At 36.2% G+C, this 18,447-nt stretch overlaps 1 long non-coding RNA gene across 1 annotated transcript; it reads right to left on the bottom strand.

Annotated features, from left to right (window-relative positions):
• Positions 1 to 10,303: 10,303 nt before the first annotated feature.
• On the bottom strand, positions 10,304 to 16,675 carry LOC113111820 (uncharacterized). Its single transcript, XR_003293364.1, has 3 exons — positions 16,045 to 16,675; positions 13,690 to 13,890; positions 10,304 to 10,759 (listed from the first exon to the last, which is right to left on the bottom strand). It is a non-coding gene; the product is annotated as an uncharacterized LOC113111820 (long non-coding RNA).
• Positions 16,676 to 18,447: the final 1,772 nt, after the last annotated feature.

Genomic DNA, 18,447 nt, shown 5'->3' with positions numbered 1-18,447 from the left:
TGCTTCTACAATGGCACTCGGCTGGCAATAAATTAATAGTTAACCAAAAAATGAAAATTACTTCATAATTTACTCACCCTCAAATAAGCCATCCTAGATGTAGGCTATATGAATTTCTTCTTTTAGACAAATACATTTGGTGGTATATATAAAAAATGTCCAAGCTCTTCCAAGCATTATAATGGCGGTGCATTATGATAAAGACTTTGAAGTAAAATAAAACACATCCATGATCCATCCATCATAAAAAGTACTCCACAAGGCTTATAAAGGGTGAATAAAGGCCTTCAGAAGTGAATCAATCTTTTTGTTTTTGTTTACACAATATGTGTGTGTACTGTGTTTATTTATCATCTACATACATAAAGCATAAATATTTTTAATATTTACATGTATTTACATATATTTCATATATAAATATATTTAATATATAAAACATTCTTAAATGCATGTGTGTGTGTATATACATAATAAATATACACAGTACACACACATATACTATGCAAACAAAAACTTTTATTTTGGATGTGATTAATCACAATTAATCGTTTGACTGCACTAGTAATAACCTAATGTGTTTTCAGATAGAAAAGTAAAACCTTTCTGAACCACTAAAATGTAGTATTGTAAAATTACTTCTGACTGAACTAATAGGAAGCTTTATAAAGATTTATCATGATTATATTTTGACTGACGCTGTGGGTCGCTGTGTCATTCCTTTAAAGCTCCAATTAGTTTTTTTGTTTTGTTTGTTTGTTTGTTTGTTTGTTTAGCTCCAGCCAGTTCCAACAAACTTGCCTGGAGGCTCTAGTGAGTCTGAAGACCTTGATTAATGGATTCAGTTTTGTTTAGTAAGGATTGGAGCTAAACTCTGCAGGACAGTGGCCACCTAGGAACAGGTTTTGATTATAGATATGTATATGTAGATTCCACATTAAGCTGTTCCAGATATCTCTGACATCTTGGAACGGTCAACCTGTTGTCACTTCATTAAAAATCAATGATTTTTTTCAAGATGCCATAACATTGCGCAGCCTCTGGTTGTAAAAACCTTTGAGATTTAAATTACCAAAGGAATTAGATAACCTTTCATAGTTGAGAATGTGTTGGTTTGAGCTTTTGATGTGTATTCATAATATGATTCATAAATGTGTATAACTATGGGTGCAGATGCACAGTCAACTTGCATCAACTTGTGTGTTCGAAATCCTTTGACTGTTCCAGTATGGCAGATGGCTTATGTATAGCTGCCCAGAGAAACAGCCGCTAATGAAGCGTCTATTTACATATATCTATGGCTTGGAAACCTCTGTCTTTATCATAAAAATAGAAGTATTAAAACAATGTTTACAATTATGTGTATTCACATTATATATTTTCAGACGATGATAACTGTGTAGCTTTAAATAACTTGACTACAACTATGAGATTAGCTCAAGGTCACAAAACCTGGTCCTACAGAGAAATACATAGCACCACTGTGGATTTTGATTGAATTATTGCCACTCTTTCTTTAACATTGCTATGGCCACACTATGACAGCAGTTTCACGTCAGTTTTTGAGTGTGCAACAAGGCTGCCAGCTTTTTGGATATCCTAAAATAGTTAAGAAATTATGTAGAATTACAGATATGTCCATAGGAAAAAAAAGAAATCAGAATTATTTGTTGCTTTTTATCAACAGGTTTGGGATATTAAATGGATCCAACTTTAACTGGACAGTAATAAGAGAGACAGTACGAAAAATTGTGTTCTATCTCCCTCTAGTGGAGACTTCATTTCAGTACAAATGACAAGTTCTAGTCTGTTTTTATACAGTCTATGGTTCTAACTAGCATTTAACATTAATTAATGCCAAATTAGTTTGTCTTTAATTATGCGCTGCTTGACAAGTATATAGGTATATACGTGGTCTATATGCTTCCCAATCACTGTTCCATCAACTTCCAAACCAATAAGACAGAGTCGGAGAAGCTGCAAAAGTACAGAAATTATTACTAAGCAAAATTGGTACTGAATAATTTTACAACCTATACTGACCAGATGAAACTTCCCAATTATCTAAGCTAACAGAGTGTGTTAAAAATGTAAAAGATTGGATGACAAATAATTTTCTCCAATTAAATTCGGATAAAACAAAGATACTAATTATTGGACCAAAAAACACTACACAGAATCTTGTAGATTACAATCTGCAACTAGACGGATGTACTGTTACTTCCTCTACAGTCAGAAATCTGGGTGTCATATTAGACAGCAATTTGTCTTTTGAAAATCATATTTCCAATGTTACAAAAACTGCATTTTTCCATCTTAGAAACATTGCCAAGCTACTAAACATGTTATCTGTTTCTGATGCAGAAAAGCTAGTTCATGCATTCATGACCTCTAGACTGGACTATTGTAGTGCACTTCTAGGTGGTTGTCCTGCTTCGTCAATAAACAAGCTACAGGTCGTCCAAAATGCAGCAGCTAGAGTCCTTACGAGGTCAAGAAAATATGATCATATTACCCCAATTTTACAGTCTCTGCACTGGCTACCTATTAAGTTCCGTATCAGTTACAAATTATCATTACTTACCTATAAGGCCCTAAATGGTTTAGCTCCAGCGTACCTAACTAGCCTTCTACCACGTTACAACCCATCACGCACCCTAAGGTCACAAAACGCTGGACTTTTGGTAGTTCCTAGGATAGCAAAGTCCACTAAAGAAGGTAGAGCTTTTTCTCATTTGGCTCCCAAGCTCTGGAATAGCCTTCCTGATAATGTTCGGGGTGCAGACACACCCTCTCTGTTTAAATCTAGATTAAAAACACATCTCTTTCGCCAAGCATTCGAATAATGTATCTTTTAAATTGTGAGTGTAGTTGCATCTGATCAAAGGTGCATTTTTATTCACTAGCTTGGGTTAAACTAATTTTACTTTGTTGGATCAGCAGCTATGCTAATGATGTCTCTATTTTGTTTCTATGTGTAGGATTTACACAAGCTCCAGTCTGGATCCAGAACACCTGAGAAGAGATGATGCTGACCCTCAGAGGACCTCAGATGATGCTAACCCTGAATCAACAAACAGAACTAACAATTATTGCTAAATGTGTGACTGCATCATATAATAACTTAATTAATAATATTGATAGTTCATTGTCTAGCTGACTACGTCTTGTATTATTATTATTATTTTTATTTTTTCTAAAATCCTGTCAAATGTGCACAAACTACTAGCTACTACTAAATATTGTAGAAACATAATTTTCTGTAAAGTTGCTTTGTAACGATTTGTTTTGTAAAAAGCGCTATACATATAAACTTGAATTGAATTGAACTGAACTGAATTGAATTGACCATGAAACGTGCATAAAGCCATACTTCACTGACAATAATAAAGATGTAAAAGGTTATGATTAACGCTGAATGTTAAAAGATTGTTACGAGTCTCAGAGTAATGTTTCCTTGTGCTTAAAACATATTATAATTTTTGCTGTTAAATATTTTTAAGGCCTAGTCCTGATCTCAAATGAACACTCAAACACAACCAAGTTCCCACGGCAACCAATAGATGGCGCACTCGGTTTATTCACTGCGAATCAACGGTTTAATATCCGAGTATCATAAATTACGAAACACAGCACGATATTAAACTAATCAACGACAACAATTTTGAGAACTTTATAGCATATATGCTATATTGTAAAATGAAATCATTCCTGAGTGACTCAGCTGCAGTAAAAGTAAGAAAGAAATGCAGTGCTGTGACTCACACAAAAAGGTGCAATGAGTATTAGGGCTACTAAATAATGTATGGCTCTGTGAAACATTGCCTTTCCAGCAGTGTGGAGTGTAATTGGCCGCCTGCGGCCTAGTTGTTCGATGTCAGGCCAAACTAATCTCGAATTCACAAATCCTTACCTCTATTCATCTCAACCCTCTTCACACGTCTTTCGTTGACGGTCTCCTCTTTTTTTTTTATCTTGCACGTGGCATGAGTTTGTTTATTTTCCTGCATCCTCTTCAGTTTAATGTGGCATCTTTTTTTCCTGTCACTTGTTGAGATCTCAGAGTACAACGAAGTCTGTCGAGAATGGGAAGGTGGGAGGGAGAATTTTGCATTAATGCTTTTGCATTGCCTGTCTAAGTGCCACTTACCCTTTAAACAAGAACTGAAGCCGCCCTATCTGTTTATCAATTCATTTCTCCCAGGCCAGTCATGAGTGCAGAGCTATAATTTCCACTCTCTTGGATAATGATGAAAATGAGACGTATGGTAAGAGAAAGACAAACAGGAAGAATGAGACTAGAGAGGAGGTATTTTCTGACCGTAGGCTATAATATATCTCTTTTTGTGTTGTATGAAGCTCAATCGAGCGAACTGTGTGAACGTTATGATATACTACTAGTTATGCTGGATCAAATCCACAGAGTCTGCGATATCAGCTTGACTGATGAGCATTTTGGGGAGCCACGTTTGAGAAGTTCCCCTACAGCTGCGAGACTGAGAAAGAAACGAGCCATTTTAATATTAGAGTAGCTCGACACACTTGACAGATCTTCTGAAGGAGTGGACATGAATTTTTAATTTCATTCTGAAATATGAAGTTATATTTTATTGAGGGCATTAAGTTTAGCCTGAGAACATTGTTCACATCAAAGGGAGAAAGAAAGGAATACTTGATGTTTCAATCAGCTATGGGGAAGGAAATGACAGTACGTTGTGTGACCGGGCCAGGTTTGCTACAGAATCTATTAGAAGAGTGTAAATATTTGCATTGCCTTTCATTTCTCTTTAACTAGAAGAGAATGTAAGTAGTTTATAACATAACTAATAATTTCCTCTTTCGAGATCAGGTTGCAATTAGAGCGGAAATCTCTGACCTGTGATAAATCAATGGAAGTATTTGAGCCTTCATCATCCTCCACAGTCCATTGCTTAAGTGATTTTTCTCTGTTGTGTGTTGCGTGTCGAAAGCTCTTCTGGCAGAGTTCATTTTGTTAGAGCAGCTGGCCCCTTGAGATGGGTTTCTGGATTCTTGGGCCATTACTGGACCATTTAGGTTTTCCAATGCTCTGGTTTCTACATTAATCTTGCTTGATTGAACACACTTTCTATTACAGTGTAATCATCCTCTGCTGGGCCTGTTTCAAAGTTGGGGAAATGACTCTCATGTTGCCTTGTATCAATATAAATAACACGTCATTTTATCAGGATGTCTGATACTTGGAGAACATGATTTTTCAGGGTCAGCTGAAAGAGAAAGTGATATTTAATGTAATAAATTCAAGTTGAACTGGAGCATGCAATGGGTTATCGATTTTTGCCAAGTGGGCATTGTATAAGTGATTTCTATCCTAAGATTGCTTCACTAAGAAAAAGGTATTAAATCAGTTTTGTAAGAAATATAAATCTGCTCACAGCAGACATTGCAGCATTTCACCAGTATGTCTATTTTTGCTCAAGATCTGAAGAATGCCTAGACGTTCCACCTGACAACATCAATATAAAACATAATATTGCAATAAACTGTCATGAATCCATTCCTTTTGCCCGGAGACACGTGTACACCACACTGAGCATCTATCAAAGGTCTGGCGCTAGTGTTGTAAGACATGGACTTTAACATCAAGGGATTCAGCATCATGGGTGTCCCGAGTCGAATTTGGAAATAAATGAGATCAGATCCAACTCTTGCTTTTATTGGTGAGGCAGAACTATTTCTGCATGTCATTACACATAAAGACAAATCACTTTCTTTATGAATCATGGAATCATTTACTTAACCGACACTGATTCATTATAGAAGTGAGAGTCCTTGAATCATAAGTTTCAATTTGTTCAAAACATTAAGGATCCATTCACACTGACTTTAAACATCCTATTAAAGCCCTAAACCGAGTCATAAATGTCTGTTGTGATGCTTAATATTAAAATAAATATCATATGGATGATTTTTATGTAACCTGTTATAATAATAGTTTTTTTATTAGATAAAACTATTTTAAATGTTAAATTAAACCAAACTTTCTTATTGTAATTCCATACTTTTACATGCTTTGGCCAATTAGTGGCTTATTTGTTGAAATTCAGTCTAGGTTATGTTTAGGGGTGATCCTTCAGGCTTGCTTTTTTTCTAAACATCATATGTTCATACAATTCACATCATACAAATTTATTCAAAATCATGTGAAAAATAGTTACTTTTTCCAATGAGATCAGGCAAATTATCAGCTCCTCTTAACTTTATTTTAACCAGTGTGAAGACACATAAACAGCATATAGTTAAATCATTAGTCAAATGTTCTGTTATCAAATAGAGTAGTCCAGGTTTCTGGCATTGATCTTCGGTACTACAGGACTTGATTGAGTCCAGCTGCAGCTATTTTCTCAGAGATTGTACTGAATTTCACACTGCTGAGCTCGACTATGACCAGGTCACGTAGGAAACATGAAGCAGCAGAGCTAATCAGAGCTGCAATCACGGCCCTCCTGCCTCTCTCTCAGCTCTAATGACCAGATTCACTCCCTTTGGCAAAACCAGTTACAAAAGCTCTCGCTCCAACCCCAAGACTGCTTTTCTTCTTCAGAATAGCCAGGTGCTTTGTTAAAACCCCCTTATTAGTAGCTGTCTGAATGAATCCTATGAGAAATCCTCTGATAAGTGGGTCACAGGTACACTGTAATAGTTGGAAAGATAACCTTCGTAACTGAATTGCTTTCCCCAGGGTTCCGGAGTGGAAAATACAAACAAAGAGAAAACCTTTCATACTCAAGGTAATTTCCGAGAGGCAGAGCATGTCTCCATTATCCCTATGATAAAAGGCTGGAAGAATTCTCTCTCAATTTATGTTTTTTTCTGAGGGTTTTGAAAACTTTGTTGTGGTTCATTTTTGCTTCGGAACAACCAAAGCATTTTTATTTTTTATTTTTTTTTTATTTGGCAGCAGCTACCCACCCTGATAAACACAAACATCAGCACTCAAGCATGAGAGGAATACTAATGAAATGAGTACAAGCATATCACGGAATCATTTCAGTGTAATCTGAAAATTGCTCTCTTCATTCTTCATTTCACTTCCACAGCCTCTCGAGCGTGCATCGATTACACATCCTTCACTCAAGAAGAATTTCGCCTAGGCTGTGGCTATAATACTTCATCAAGCTGTAAAGAAAAGGCAGCACAGGAAAAAACATATAGTGACCTTCCTCCATGGCCAAGTTGATTAACAGTAAGGCTATTTGTTTGTGTGTGTGTGTGTGTGTGTGTGTTTCGTTGACATATGGTGGTGGAGTCCCATAACAGAACCCACTACTGAAAGCAGGAGAGCTACAATTATAGTCTAAGCACCCTAAAGAGCCTGCAGACTCAGGGACAATCAGAGAATACTGCACTTTATATGGCTCTTGAGAGAAAACATGGTATAGGTGCTTTCACCGAAGATCACAGTGAAGGAAGATGTCTGTGGCCAACATGAAGGGAGTGATATTAGGATGATAAGATTACCTGGAGGGAACGTCATGGAGATCACAAACATAAGACTCCTTTTAAGTTAAGACCAGACAATTCTCAAGCACTGGCTCATGGGCTGCGATGCAGTACTGTGTGAATGTTATCCAGTAATGAGAGTTCATAAGGGGTGAGTGACTTGATATGTTCAATTCTGACATATAAGTTACAAGACATGGTGGTATGATTGTGCCTTACTGTTATTTGATTGACATGATTATTGACTTGATCCCTTCAGACCCTACATCCATCAAAATATATTTCTTTTTTGGGGGGTTAAACCAATGAAATTGTATGTTTTTATAATACGAGTACATGGTAAACAATTAAAAAAAAACATAAAACAATTTGTATTTTACCTGTGGTAAGAAGCATGTGTTCTTGTAATTATGATATATGGACTTTGATCACGCACTTTAGCGCATGCAAGCTAACATGTAATACAACCTGTATCTTTGGTTCCATACAATAACAAATTTCATTCTGCATTTTTAGAATTAAAGAGAATTAAAAAGATCTTTTTACATGTGCGAATGAACTATAATGATAATATTCAAAGTTAATTCGTAGAGCTTTCATTTTTGAACATTCACGTTTATTATTTTTGAATATTTTTTAAATTACTTTATTTGTCTTCAAAGTTACTATGTGGTGGGGTTTTATTCCATACCTCTAATGTACTTTATATGTTTAGTGCATAAGTATTTTTAAAATATGAGGATGTATTGTATCAATTATGAACAATCACAGTGTTTTTTTTTTATTAGTTTTTTTTTTAAAGCAAAATTTGAAATGTTAACCCCAAGGCCATTTTGATAGCTCAAAAGCATACTTAACATTTAAGTATGGGGTTGATTTGTCGTGACTTTTTCTAAAACTGATTATAAACAAAATGTCAACTAGATAACATACTTCAAACGTCAAAAAATAATTAATAACTATTTTTCTACATTAAAATTGAGAATCTATTGTATAAACGTCACATTTCTTTAAAGGGCATGCTATATTTGAGATTCATCCTAAGGCTGCTCAGAGATTAGTCAAAGTCAGGGGAAAAGTCAGCTTGTTGTTGTTTTAATAATATTATTATTTTAACATACAGAACTGTGTGCCTTAGGAGACCAAAACAATACATAAGGTTTAAAAAAAAAAAAAGACAATTTCTTTTCTATCAGTAAAAACTGTGAACCTGCATTCATTTCAAATGGCAGATCTTTTTTATTCTTCTTGTTTATGATAACTCACGATCTGCCAAAGCCAGACACAAATCATTCCGGTATGTCATTGAAATATTTGTTGTTTTAATTCAGAGTGAGATGGAAAGTGATTCATTTTGTGAATTGCATTGTGAATCATGAAAGAGGCTGTTTAATATTTTTCTCTGGGAATGAATAAGCTTATTTCAGTAGCTATTATTTGCTGGTCTTACAAATGCACATTGCTAAAAGAGATGTAAAAAAAGCAATAGTATTGTCCTCTGGTTCACCTTCGGTGTGTTTCCTGACAGATTCACACAGAGCAACAACACAGTGCACTGTACAGAAAATAGAAAAATGTATTTTTCTAATGGCCGATTCTTTTTATGTCTTCATATTGAAAGTAACTGCCTTTGTTTTGAACTTTTGTCCTAAACATTTCTAGGTGATTGTATAATAATGCAATGATGGCAATGTCAGTTTTAAAATTGCTGCTCTCTTTTATTAATATAAATTATCTTTTATTATTTTTTTGGTAGGGCAGTTGCTAAAAAGAATGCACAACACATACTTCCAAAATGTTGTTTAACAACTTTATCCTATTGGAGTATGATGAAATCTTTTTATAATTTTTGATTTGACAAGATTTTGTTTTATTTATTGCACCTGTGAGCACTCCAAAGCTTTGGCAATATTTCAGACAGTTCTTCCAATAAAGCTGTATTGACTTTCAGAGAATGAGCGAGATAGCACAAAAGCATAATCAGAGCGAAAAAATGTAAGCAGACCAGGAAAGGTCAGAGCTGCAGCTGAATAGAACATCACAAATATGTTTCATCACAGTGTAATTGTTCAGCACTTTGTATTCCAGAAATTCTCATTCACAGTTATCTCTTCAAACCAGTTGCTATGCAGTGACCACAGGGAATATATAGATGTTCTAGATTACATTGTTCTCTTCATTACAAACCCAAAGGAAGGCTTTGTTTTAGTATTTTTGCCCCTATTATGGATGTCTGTGTGCAACACAGCTCTAACTGAATGAAAACATAATGCGAAGTTTTAAATCTGAAAGTGCACCGTGAACAAAGTTATTGTCTCTCAAAAGAAATATTTGACTCTGAATGATTGAAACAAGTCGTTTTTAAAAAGAATCCCATGCCGTTTCATGATGATGTCAACATGAAACATGCATATTGCCAGTCAACTTGTTGGTATTTTATGGTATTTTCACATTGGTCTGAATGAAAATGCAAATTCATTCTTTGCCACTAGAGCGGTTTCCACGATAATGGCTGTTCACACAGCAGCACTGTGCTCACAAACGCTGCTTTATCAGGGATGATGAAATGAAAATTAGACCAATCGGACCAATCACCGCAGATTAGCATCACACAAAGAAGGGGTTTGGAAAAAGAATCGCTGAGCAAATCGTTTAGGAGTCAATGACCAAGTAAGTATAAAAAATAAATAAAAATGATTATAAGACAATGAAATGCATGCATGTCAACCTGTTGGGAACTCCCAAAACCAAAATTTGAACCTTTCATTACCCATAATCGGGGTACTTTAAAGGAAGTCACTTATCCTCTTCAGAGGTGCATTTTTTTTTTTTTTGAGGAAAACACACACAAAATTCTTTAAAAATGTTTAAACCTCTAGTTCTTCTAAAAGACCACCTAACAATTTTTCCCTATTAAAATGTGACCAGTGACCTTTGACCTTTAACCATAGTATTAACACAGGTATAGTTTGCACTCAGTTCAAAGTCCAATTGATTTCTCCCGATATGAGAGCAAGCGGCTCAGAAATGTGCAGAAGTCTGATATTTTAGAGGATTATGGCATGAGATTACTGATCCTATACAGGTTTATTTTGCCACTGTTGTCTTATGCCTGACGTGGACTGTACGATTTCGATTGTACAATTGTCTCTTGAGCAGATTCTTCAGGCTTTGGCTTGTTGTATGGTTGTGGGTGTCTGTCTTATGAACAGTTGGTGTGGCTCAAAGCCAGCACAAATGGTGTAGACTGCAGCCCCATCCTCCCCTTCCTCCGAGAACACTGTCAGAATGAGTTAATGGATTCTAGTAATCAAGTAAACAAGTTTTAATTTGTTCTCCACATTTTCAGAAACTGTGATTGTGTAAATGAAAAAAAACAATGTCCAATGTTTTGATTTTATACTATATTTTCAAAAAGACATATGATAGTGAAAACAATCTCCCACCATAGCATAACATACAGTTAAAATAACAATTTTCTATTTTATGAGGTTTTATTTAATTAAAACATATTTCTTATTATAATCAGTGTTGAAAACCGCTTAAAATTGTGAAAACCTCTGTAGCCTTGTTTCACTATTCTTTGATTAATAGAAAGTTCAAAAGAACAGAATTTGTTTTAAAGGATTTCTCTACCCCAAAATTACAATTTTGTCATTAATCACTTACACCAATGCGGTTCCAAAACCCTAAAAGTTTAGTTTGTCTTTGGAACACAAAGATATTTTCAATAAAATACTGGGGAGGCTTGTGACTGTCATAGACTGCCAAGTAAATTACACTGTCAAGGTCCATAAAGGTATGAAAGACTGTAGCACCATTTTGGAGAACATCTGTTGAACACAAGCAGTGTTCGCTCTTCTGTGTCAGCCGCGCTACACAGATACGCTGTTTTCATCAAATCAAAGTATTAATAGACATCGTAAACGTATCCTTGTGGCGTGGCTGACACAGAAGAACATTCACAGTTTAAGCTCCTAATCTCCAAAATGTCACTACGGTGATGTCGAGAGACACAGAGGACACAAATTGTTGATTTCTTCACATACAAAAAGTATTCTCCTCACTTCATAACGTTACGGTTAAACCATTGATGGCAGATGGACTATTCTGACGATGCTTTTCATACTTTTCTGGACCTTGACAGTGTAACTTTCTTGGCAGTCTATGGGCCAGTCACAAGCATCCCAGTTTTCATCCAAAATATCTTCAATTGTGTTCTAAGATGAACAAAGCTTTTACGGGATTGGAACGACATGGGGGTAAAGTTATTAATGACAACATTTTCGTTTTGGGGTGGAGTATCTCTTTAAGTAGAAGAGACATTATTTTATTTATATTATATATATATATATATATATATATATTATAAAGATTATCTTACATGTCTTCCTCTAAACAAGTCAATTATCAAGAATCCCTTCTTCTTTTTTCATTACATTAATGCAGTGTATTTAGTTGATTGTTTTTTGTTTAGTTTTTTTAGAAAGTTAGATGTAGCCAAGAAGTCAATAATGCATCAGCACTACTAAGAAACCCCCTGAATCCTTTAAACTCAAATGACCTACACACTATTCCCAGAGAAGAGCGAGAGGTTTGCCTATAGCCAAGTGAGCAGCAGGGCTACAGATGGAGACTAGCAACTGCTCGCTAGCTCTCTCTCACTGTCGGTTCCACAGACGGAGGTCTTACACCAGTCACACAAACTATTCAGACTACTGCACAGTTCACATCCCATGATGTCTGCTTTACCCTTTTCATTTTCCCCCAAGGACTTTGTTTGTTCATGAAGGAGTCATAAAGAATGACTTCCTTGTTTAAAAAAAATATGTTCTAAGAACATATTGCTAACATTCACATTAAAGGTACAGTTCACTCAAAAATTAAAATACTGTCATTAATTACTCACCCTCATGTCTTTCCGAAACCACAAGACCTTTGTTCATCTTTGGAACACAAATTAAGATATTTTTGATAAAATCTGAGAGCTTTCTGACCTGCATAGACAGCAATGGAACTGCCATATTCAAGGCACAGAAAGGTAGTAAGGACATTGTTAAAATAGTCCATGTGACATCAGCGGTTCAACCATAATTTTATGAAACTAGGAAAAAATACCTTTTGTGTGCAAAGAAAACAAAAATAATTACTTTATTCAACAATATCTTCTCTATTGTGTCAGTCCTCAATCAAAAATACATTAATCTGTATTCTGAAGATATTTCTTACAGGTTTGGAACGACATGAAGGTGAGTAGTTATATTGACAGAATTTTTTCATTTTTGGGTGAACTATCTCTTTAAGTTACGAAAACATTCTCTGAACGTTCAGTTTTAATCTATAAATAATTTTTTTTGTGCTAAGGTTTTGAGAACATTATTAAAGACCAGATAACTCTGAAAGAATGTTCTATTAATATTAGCCAACTGGAAAGTCATTTGTTTATGACTTTGAGGGAACCTTGCCAGACATTAGCCAGAGTTCTAAGAACAATCCCTGTTAGCTGGGTTCACTTAATCTTAAATCCAGCAGTGTTCATTTGAAATAAACAGGTCAAGAGATTGTAAAATTCAAGAGTATTTGGACCTTGAGACTATCATTGAGGTACATTTATAGTCATGATGACTCATTTACAATATAACTAGCTAAACTATCAGCTAACTTACTTCTGAATCCAATGCAGCAGTAGAATCAACCTGGCCAGAATGTAAAATCTAAATATTAATGACCTGTGACCACCTGGAACACTGTTTTAAAATTCCTGGCTGGCTTTACATAATTTAACAGGGTGAAAAAAAAATCAGAATTTTAAAATTCAGAACAGAGATACAAAACGAATACTGGGGAAGATCAAATCCATTCTTCATTCATCCATTCAGGCCGAATTAGGCAAACGAGAGAGATCAAGAGAAAGGGATACAAGTGAATTAAAGAAGGGCAGCGTGTTACAGGTTATGGACACAAATCAATCACTACTCTCAATCTCAAACACATTTGCAAGTGGTCATGTTTATGTTCAAACAAAAGCAGGTTGTGTATTCATTTAGTTATGAAATGCACATCATGGAGAGATGAATAATGCAAACAGAATTGACCACATCCAAGGAAACCTGTGGACCCCTGGAAAGAGTCTTGAGGTTGCCATGACTGTGTGGACTTAACCATGAAGCTATTACTAGTACAGCCGTACTTGGCAAGGAGATTACTGACCTCTTTAAAATGCTCCATGTGGCCGATCATTTTAGTTGCTAGTCTTTGGAGGTAAGCAGAGTGGCTCATAGATGATGCCGGGTGAATCACTGCCTCTCATTGTCATAGATGGTTTCACTTTGCTTTGTGCTCTGACAGCTTATCAAGCACCAGTGTGCAGTTAGACAGTTTGTCAGCCTCATGTTGTGTTATTACCTCTGACTAGAAAGAAATGTGGAAAAATAGCATTTAGGAACAATAGAAATCCTTTCTTTGCAGTTCTACAATGCTTTGGCCATAAAAGAGACGGATTCTAAGGGATTTTCTGGAAGTCCTTTTGTGTACAGTTTCTCCTATAGCCTGGTTACCATGTGAACAGCCTGAACAGGAAATTCAGAGAGCTTTTCAAGAGGGGTCTGATATACTGTACACACTATTCACACTTATGATACGAAATTAAGTATAAATGAGCATATAATCAATTAAACCTTAAAGGAATTGTTCACCTAAATTGGACAATTTGCTGAAAATGTCCTCCCACTTAGGCTATTTAAGATGTAAATGGGTTTGTTTCTTTACCAGAACAGATTTGGATCAATTTTGTATTACATCACTTTCTCGGCAGTGGATCCTCTGCAGTGAATGGATGCCGTCAGAATGAGAGGTCTTACAGTTTATAAAAACATCACAGTAATCTATAAGTAATGCACAAAACTCCAGTCCAGCAGTTGTTAAGTGTTGTTAAGCTTTGTGTTTGTAATTAATATTTTATATTTTAAACCCTTGTATCCAGAAAGTAGTCTTGTCTGAATCTATAGAGAAATATGCACCGATCAAACGGTTTTGGACCATTTTTGCTTAGAAAATATAAAGCAAAAATGGTCCAAAACAATTCCAAACAAATATGTTGGTAGATTTTGATTTGAGAGGATAACAATAGATGGACTTTTTCACTGGAGAAAATATTATGATGGATTATTGATGTTTTGGTTTTGGAGTTAAACATCTTGATGGATTTGTTTATTACAAAAACACATTTTTTAATTTCACAAGACGATATTTGATGCAATGTAGTCATTAATTTTTTTTTATATTTACATCAGCTGTTTGGACTCTCACTCTGTCGGCACCCATTAACTGGGTTTGTTTCTTTACCAGAACAGATTTGGATAAATTTTGTATTACATCACTTTCTTAGCAGTGGATCAGAGTGTGTATTTGAAGTTTTAGATAAAATACCCAAAGGTTATTTTTTATAGCTTGATAAATTTTCCACTTAGGGATTTGAGCCAAAACATGCTGTTTTTATGTTTGTCCCTTTAAAAGCAAATGAGCTAGTTTCCCAGGCCCCTTTTGAGAAGAGGGCGAAGCTTCAATGGCTCATGCTCTGGTGCCTCTAAAGTCGAGTTCAGGCTGCACGATTTTAGCCCCGATTTTGGCTCGCTGACAGGTTTTGAGAAATCATCGTCAAATTCCAGAAATCACAGGCATATCGGTGCTTGTTTACACAAGTCAATCACACAGTGATAATAAGCAAAGACACGATCTGAGAGAATTGCCAACAAGTCGGCGACACCCGTGAGATATTTGGCATGCTATATATCTGGACCTGTTGGCGATTCAAAATCAAAATCCTGCTGGTTGAAAAGTGTTCTGACTGAAAACTACATCGGTGATGACCGACAGCCAATAAGAGAGCAAGATACAGAGCAGTGGGGAGTTCGGGGAGGAGTTATAGACCACAATATCCTCGTGTCTCCCCAACCATTTCCTCCTCCATATACTTCTTTTCGTTTACTTGTTTTCCCTGCAAATCAGCACACAGGCAATTCGTATTGCAAGCTTCTTTCATGCTACCATTTTTAATAATAATCCCAGTCTCACATGAGAACTCTGGTCTTGCACGTGTGATATCGCGTTGTTTCCTTGTCACAACTCGCACATGTTTGGTTGTGAAACATAGTTTGTGTGGCAGACAGAGTTGTCGGCGATTCTTCTTATTGTAAAGTCATGCAGTGTGAAACCGATCCATCGTGCAGTGCGAACATAGCAGTGACTAAATGCTGGCCAAGATAGTCATGCAGTGTAAAAAGAACAGTGATCCAACTACTTTGAAAAATGTGCAGTCTGAACTCGGCTGAATAACAAAACAGGACAATCTCACACTGAAAATGTCAGAAACTCTCAAGCGGTCGACTTCAAATTGCTTTCATATGCAATTTTTAACTACGTCATTCTTACTTTGATTCTGGTCGCACCAGAAGGCAGCAACAGTGAAAACAGGCAGTGACAATTGTAGTTTTAGCAAGATTAGCCTTACAGAGTACTAATAACTCCTTTAGAAAGGCAATTTGAAAAGAAATATAACACACTTACTTTGTCTGGAGCTGAAGTCTGTGCACAGAGCATTGGTATCAATCCCTGTTTAGGAATCCATTTTGCAAAAATCCAGCCTAGAAATTACCCTCAGTTGTTAGACAGTCTGGCGTAAAATCTGTCCTTTGAAAATTAAACTTAACCACAATGCCCTCAGCAGTTCAGATGGAGAGAGTCTATGGCAGGGTTCCTCAAATCTTGTCCAGGAGGGCCAGTGCGCTGCGGAGTTTATCTCCAACCCTGATCAAACTCACCTACCTGTAGTTTTCTAATGAACCTGAAGACATTGATTGGCATGCTCAGGTGTGTTTAAATTAGGGTTAGAGCTAAACTCGGCAGGAAAGTGGATCTCGTGGGCCGGATTTGAGGATCCCTGGTCCATGGAGACTCCTATGTTCATTGGTGCATCCTAAAACACAACACTTCTAATGCCTCTTTGCTCTTTGACACTGACAAGCATCTACAACAAGAAAACAGTAATGGCGGACTGCTGCTTCTCACTCAGGGCTGTGTTTATTCTAATAAGGCAGCATCACAAATGGGAGGGACTTCTCCCAATGATGACGTCAACTAGAGAGAAACATAGATACCACAGACAGCTCCAGATACATTAACGCAGTGGTTCCCAAACCTGTCCTGGAGTACCCCCAACACTGCACGTTTTCTTTGTCTCCCTAATTAAACACATCTGATTCAACTCATCAGCTCATTAACCCATGTGATAATGAGCTGGTGAGTTGAATCAGATGTGTTTAATTAGGGAGATAAAGAAAACGTGCAGTGTTGGGGGTACTCCAGGACAGGTTTGGGAACCACTGCTAACGTGTCCGCCATTTTGGAATGGTCTATGTCATCACTCACAATAACAATCAATGAGTTTCAAAATGCAACAACACTGACAGATGTCAAAAGGTCATGGGTCAAAGGTCTTTAATTTGGTTCTTTTAAATTAAATATGTACATCTCAGAGGGCCAAGACATGAATGAAATTAATGTCTATTTAAAACACACACACACACACACACACACAAAAAACGCATTCCTTGGGGAAAATGGTGCATGAGAGGCACAGCAGCATTTCATGTCCTTACATTACATGTTTCCAAAACTGTGAAATGACCTTAAAGTATGGTAATATTGCATTAAGTGGCATAAGTGTGCACACTGCACTTCTCTTCAATATGGTTCCACATTTCCAGAGTATTCTACACATCCTCTACAAGTGTTAAAGCCTTTCCTATAGATTTCTCGTAGTCAGGCTTCCCAGAGGCACACTTAACATGCCCGAGTGTGTAACAAACACTCCAATCAACACTATTGAAAAGTGAGAGATCTCACCCTATTTTCCTTTCTTATCCTCTTCTCAGCATCACAAAATTTGTCAATCATTACCAAAACATGATTATCACTATCTCTCAGCCATCACACATCTGGTTTAAACCATCCTGTGCTGATGAAGTATAAATGGGGGTAAGAGTGTTTAGCTAAATTATTAATGTTATATATAGAGAGAGAGCATCATATTTATTACGCTCTTAAAAAATAAAATTTATTTAGCATCATCAGTGGCTTTCTGTGAAGAAACTTTAACATTCATGGAAACTTTACCTTGCACTTAAGTTTTTTTTTGTTTTTTTTTTAAGTAAAACAATGTTCTTTACACAAAGAAAAGATTATTTTAAAACCTGTTCACTTAAATGTTCTTTGTGGGACGAAAAATGGCATTTCTATGGTATTGTTGTGAAAACCCTCCAGTTGAAACCTATATTTTTAAGAGTATGTTCTAGATGAAAAATGAAATAACTGGGAACACTGACTTTTGGGGCTTTGGAAGTACTCAAATTAAGAACCACTGTTCTAATAAACACAACTAACAACATCCCAGATCTGATACAGGACACACAAGTAAAACGGCATTGTTCAGTATAAGCTTTGTCAGGACAGAGTACCTGTTCAGGGTAATGTTCATAATAAATACAACAAAGTTACACATTGCAAATGTTATTTGAATGCTGATGATGTGAGTTGATGAACATAGGCTGGGAACAGGTCATTTGTTTTTGGGCTGTGCTGCTATATATAGAGCTACGAGACAGTAGAGAGCTCCCCCGACTGTCAGTGCCATGGTGGTCCTGTACAAGAGTCTGTCTGAAACACCTCGTTTCAGATGAACAGGAATCTCTTCAGAGGCCTGGGTGGAAAATGAAAAGGTTGGGGGAAAATTGAGGAGAAAAGAGAGGGAACAATAATAATGTATGCTTCATATTCATTGTTTATTAAAATTCATTACCCAAAATTGAAAATTCTGTAATTATTTACTCACCCTCATGACATTCCAAACTTGCATGACTTATTTTCTTCTGCACAACACAAAAGATTATATTCTGAAGAATGTTGGTAACC

The sequence above is a fragment of the Carassius auratus genome, chromosome 12 (assembly GCF_003368295.1).
Source record: "Carassius auratus strain Wakin chromosome 12, ASM336829v1, whole genome shotgun sequence".
Taxonomy (NCBI): domain Eukaryota; kingdom Metazoa; phylum Chordata; class Actinopteri; order Cypriniformes; family Cyprinidae; genus Carassius; species Carassius auratus.
Note: the sequence above shows the minus strand (reverse complement) of the source record. Positions and strands in the feature narration are given on the sequence as shown.